This window comes from Brachyhypopomus gauderio, chromosome 7, assembly GCF_052324685.1.
Source record: "Brachyhypopomus gauderio isolate BG-103 chromosome 7, BGAUD_0.2, whole genome shotgun sequence".
NCBI classification, from domain to species: domain Eukaryota; kingdom Metazoa; phylum Chordata; class Actinopteri; order Gymnotiformes; family Hypopomidae; genus Brachyhypopomus; species Brachyhypopomus gauderio.
In genome coordinates, this window is record NC_135217.1 from 2,586,538 (window position 1) to 2,592,115 (window position 5,578).

The 5,578-nt window shown below is 40.0% G+C and overlaps 1 long non-coding RNA gene across 2 annotated transcripts; it reads left to right on the plus strand.

Moving 5' to 3' along the window:
* The first annotated feature begins 1,590 nt into the window (after nt 1-1,590).
* LOC143518455 (uncharacterized) lies at nt 1,591-4,899 on the plus strand. Of its 2 annotated transcripts, XR_013132198.1 has the most exons (3): nt 1,591-1,791; nt 2,986-3,007; nt 3,209-4,899. It is a non-coding gene; the product is annotated as an uncharacterized LOC143518455 (long non-coding RNA). The 2 variants fall into 2 exon arrangements; XR_013132197.1 differs by lacking the exon at nt 1,591-1,791 and having other exon boundaries at nt 2,233-3,007.
* Nucleotides 4,900-5,578: the final 679 nt, after the last annotated feature.

The following is a 5,578-nucleotide window of genomic DNA, read 5'->3' on the forward strand; positions in this document are numbered from 1 at the left end:
AGGTACGGCAAATCTCACCAGGAACAGTCAACGGTCGCGCAAATTTTTGTGAACCAAACGCTGGATCAGATGGAGTTAGCACACTCTCGCGTATATGCAACAGGGTTTCACGATCATAAGAAATCGCAGTATGTCCATGGTATAACATCGCCAACAGCAATAAACAAACACATAAGACAGGTACCAGCACACCTGAGACGTCGTCACACACCGGCGCCATCTTTCCAATCCACACCCAAGTACCAGAATATGAAAATATTCTAGAAATTTAAATGATGTAAACGCTGTGATTTTATGTATTAGTCCCATGTAATTTTTCTTTATGCAGAGTAACGGGGGATCTAATCCTGAAAACATCACAAAGGTACAATAAGTTTTAAAAAAGCCAGATTATCTCAGTTTTGTAGAACTCATCTCACTGGCTTTGCTGAGAGACAAGTGATCAGTGTTTGCTGTTTTGATACTTGTATTCTGTGTCTTCTATTTATTTTTTCACAGGAAAGCACCAAACACATGAGAGAAGGTAAGTTTAGAGAGAATGTTATTTATTACAGTGCTTAATTGTATCCTCTTCTGCAATGACAATGATCATGTTCCCTGTGCCACTTCAAATATATTTTTTAATATTCTTTTAAAATTATTTTAAATCAGTGAAGTATTTGTCCTGCATGAAATGGCATATAAAGGTTTATGTGATGAATGGATGACATTGTCACAGGCGAGGTAAGACAGGATGCAGAGACAAGCAATCCACATACATGTAATTTTATTATAACATAATAGTGTCTTCAAATGTAGCGCTTAGCAAACAGGCAACACTAAATGTAGAACACACGAAATCGACTCACAAAGAAGAGCAAAGGACAGGACTAGCACACACAATATATGCGCAATACATAACGTGCCCCGCGTGTAACACATTAGACTGACGAGATGTATTAACATATATTCAAACAACCACACCCACAGGAAGTACATATATGGATGTGGATTATGTATACACAGACCTGAAGGGAGGGGTCCAGGGCTGTAAAGTGACAGACATGATTTAAATGGAGTACTAAAATATACTGCAAATATTGTAATTTACATAAAAATAAAAACATGCAGATGATGCAGAGGTAAAACGTGCAATGTGGAAGTTGATGTGCCATGTGTTGTGAACTGTTTCTGTACTGTTATTATGTACTGAAGTTACACCCACAGTTATGAAGTGAAGCCTGCAGTAGTTTCACTTATTTGGTTTTAGGCTCCAGATGGACATTGAGACCCCGTCACCACCAGAGGGTCAAATACGTCTCTATCATAAGTGGGAAAACACTTGGTGTTCATGAATGTTTTCTGCAAAGGCTCCACAAACAAATACCAGACCTACAGCAGGTGTCTACAGTGGAGGAGTGTGATGTCATTCTGCTGTTCTGCCCCATTGTGTCATCGGCTAGAACTGACATTGAAGCAGCACTGAAGCTCATTACTGAAGCAGGTAACTCTGATCCTCTTCATTGTGAACACATAAGATATTGGGCACACACTGCTCCATCATGTTTGACAAGATAAAGTCCTGCTCACAAGATCAAGTCTTGCTCTCTGTCCACAGTCTCCAAGCCTGCTGTTCTAGTGGTGCTCCATCACACATTTGACCAAAATTACACTGTACCAGATAGCAGCAGATCTGTAACCAGGAAGAACACGACCACAGTGGACTGTCTGTTCCATGAGGATCGTGGATTATTGAAGTGCCCAAAAAATGAGGACGCAGTAAAAAAAATAGTAGAAAACCTAAAGCGTCAGGTACTGATATTATACTGTCACAATTTTAGCCTGTTAGTTTTCTGTTTATCTCTGAATCTGAGTACTGATATAGGGTCAAATCTTTTGTTAGTTTTAGAGTGTTTTTGCACACATATAGCCTCCAACACCTGAAATCTCCAGTCATCCAGAACAGGTAAAATAGTTGTCAGAAAAGATGAGAGTTACTGGATACAAGTTTCTTTATTAAACATACAAAGTGTGACCGGCGAGGAGTGCAATAAAAAAGAGAAAGCGATCACACTAGTTTCAGGGAAAAGGGAGGGTTCAATGGAGAATGTGCACAACACAAAACCCGTGAACTAATCAAAATGAAGGATACGATAACCAACAGTCAACTGGTACAAAGACAAGACATATATAGACAGACAAACGACCCTCAAGTGTTGTGTTGACTAATGGGCCACACCCACCTGAGGGACAAACACAACGCAACAATGACAGGACAACATGAAATACTGCCGCTGCAGACGTGGGTGGCTGGCAGGGGCCCCCCGTACCATTACACAAAGCAACGAAGCAGGTGAACTCAAAGTGGAAAACAGTGCCATGGCTGTCAACCTCAAATGGAAATTGTTAGATGGTAGAGGTCACTGCACAGAAGGAGAAAACACGTGATGGAGAACTCAGATCGGACTCAAAGGTAGACAGGAGACTCTGTCCAGATTTAAACAGTACAGGTAATGGAGACAGGTGCAGGAGTGTGGCCAATGATCAGGGCAGGTAATGGAGACAGGTGCAGGGGTGTGGCCAATGATCAGTGCAGGTAATGGAGACAGGTGCAGGGGTGTGGCCAATGATCAGGGCAGGTAATGGAGACAGGTGCAGGGGTGTGGCCAATGATCAGTGCAGGTAATGGAGACAGGTGCAGGGGTGTGGCCAATGATCAGTGCAGGTAATGAAGACAGGTGCAGGGGTGTGGCCAATGATCAGGGCAGGTAATGAAGACAGGTGCAGGAGTGTGGCCAATGATCAGTGCAGGTAATGGTGACGGGGTATTGAATGAGGAAGTGCAGGAGAAGAGGACGTGGGGGTGTGACACTAGTACAGAGTGATCAGCTGAGACTCACCTTAGCACAGTTGTAGATTTGAATACTTTGTCATACATTTTTATTCACACGTGTTCATGATTTTGTGATTATAATAATGATGTAACACAATATGTTCCTCTTTTAGGATGAGATGAAGCCATTAACAAGTAAGTGTCTGATGTTCAATGCATTTAAGTATTTAGTATTTTTTACATGTGCTGTGTGAACCCACAAGACAAACAGTGTCCATCCTTTCAGACTCTCCATGGCACTGAGAATTTGAAATGTAGCATATCAGAAAGTCTGTTTTATTATGGAACAAAGCAGATGAAGTTTCTAAAATCATTCCTCCCCTTTATCCTTTACAGGCAGAACATTTGATAACGGAACGTGCACATGTTCTTAGGTGAGGTTCTTTATTACAGGAACTGCTTTCACAAAACACACCAAACAACTTCCATGCAGCTGTGTTACAGGTGAACTCTCACAGGTACCCGTGTTACAGGTGTAGTCTCTTATGTATGTGTATTACAGATGAACTCTCTCAGGTACCTGTGTTACAGACATGCTTTCTCTGGTACCTGTGGTACAAATGTATTCTCTCAGGTGCTAGTTTTACAGAGGTACTTCTTCCCCACCTATCAATCACACCTGTGTTTGATCAATCACACCTGAGAAAATTTTCCATGTGCTTTTAGGGAGGGTCCGCCAAATCTTAAACTTTCCTTAGTTTCTTAATTCTCTGAAGTTCAAACTCAGTGGAGATCTATTTAAATATTTTATAATTAATCTGTTTAGCACACTTCCACATACCATCTCACATCCTGTTTTACTCTGATGTGTTTTATCAAAGGATGAAAACAATTATTGACAAGCTGATGTTCTAGAGATGTTAAGGTGTGTTATTATGATGTAACTTCATGTTTGCAGTAATGATGAAAGATGATATTAGGGAGCCAGTCTTGCAATCAGAGTGTCATGGGTTCGATTCCCAGCTAGGCTATCACTGAAGACTGTTGAGCAAGGTGCTTAACTCCACATGCTCCCCGGGCGCTGGGGCTTGGGCTGCCCACTGTATGTGTGTACTCACAGCCCCCTAGTGTTCATTAGTGTGTCCTCATTGCACAGATGAGTTAAAAGCAGAGTACAAATTCTGATCTGTGTGTTTTGCAAAATTGGCATCTTAAATAATAATTTCCGTAAATCTTGATGTCATGCTGAAAGTTTTGATACAAATTGTAATTTCTGCCTATATACCGGAAAACAAATATTCCTATTAATCAATCATCTTTTTGAACATTTTATTGTACAATAAATATGTAAAATGTAAGTTGGTGTCTGGCACTGGTATATCTGTAACCTTTTACATCAATAATTAATAAAATAATAAATGAAGTGAAATATTAGAATGGGAGTGGCAACTGTACTGAGGATGGTAACTATGGTGACAATGGTAACCATGGTGAGGATTAAACTGAGTTGAAGTTCCTGTGGACCTCCTGTGGACCTCCACTGGTTTATCAGTCCACTGGGTCTCATAAACCATAAGGCGGATTATTGAGGATACGTGGGGTTATTGTAAACCTGTATTGGGGATTACACAAGGGACTCTGGACACTCCTGGAGTGATACAGATCCTACACTCTCAGTCTCTGAGGACCAGACGGTTTAGAAATGACTCACTTGGAAAAACTAATCAAATGTGTCAGTGGACAGAATCTCAGTATTGATTATCAATTCTGTATTGAAAAACTAGAAATTTGGTTTGATTTGTTCAAAAGAATCTGCTTTGGTTTTGTATATTAGTAATGCTGCAATGTAATAATTACTATGTGAAAGTTAAGCTAAAAGACTAGTTGAAACCTAAGAAAATGTATTTCAGTATGAATATACTATTCCCCCAGCGTGTGTGCTTCTGTTCGCAGTAAATGTGAGGATAAAGGCCATTGTAGTAAAAGACTCATCATCCAGAAATAATGTCAAACTACTGGAAATATTTGTCTGTATTTGTATTTGCCATTAAAATGCACCATATCACAGTGTGTGGTTTGTGAATGTGTGTGTTGTGGCTGTGTGTGTGTGATTTTTATGTGGTCAATAAACTCACTGAGCTGGAAGAGCAGATGTGGGGCTGACACAGACTTGACAGTGATAATCTGCTACTAATCTGACGTTCTGGAATGTGGTTTGGAATGTTTGAGATGGTTTGGAATGTTCTCTTGGAATTTGCCCTTTTGCATTCTATTGAGACGTACTTAGACCAACGGTGTGTCCCAATTGCATACTACACACTAATATTATTAACTATATACTATATAATGATCTTAATAGTATGGGTTTGGCAGGGTTAGTACACAAAATATTAAGGTACTAATTTATTTCGTACTAACAGGAAGTGATGAAGCATTACTATGCTGTTGCTATACTATCGTGTCTTTGGAATATGGATTTACAACTTGATGAGGATTTATTTACTTGATAGGGATTTGTTCTTTAAATTTAAAATGAAAATTAATACTTTTTACTGTATTACTTTACACCATCAAAGACACTCAGGCAGAAAAGTGCTACATTTACTGACTTTATGTGTAAATTTGTTTTCTTTTCAAAGATTTTCTGAGTAAATCACAGCCTTCACAAGTTTTCCACAGAAATGGCATGTGACGGGTAGGGAAAGTGCAAATGTCACGGTTTGGCGGGCCCCCTACTGGTCGCCTCCGTATACAGCGACAGCTGTC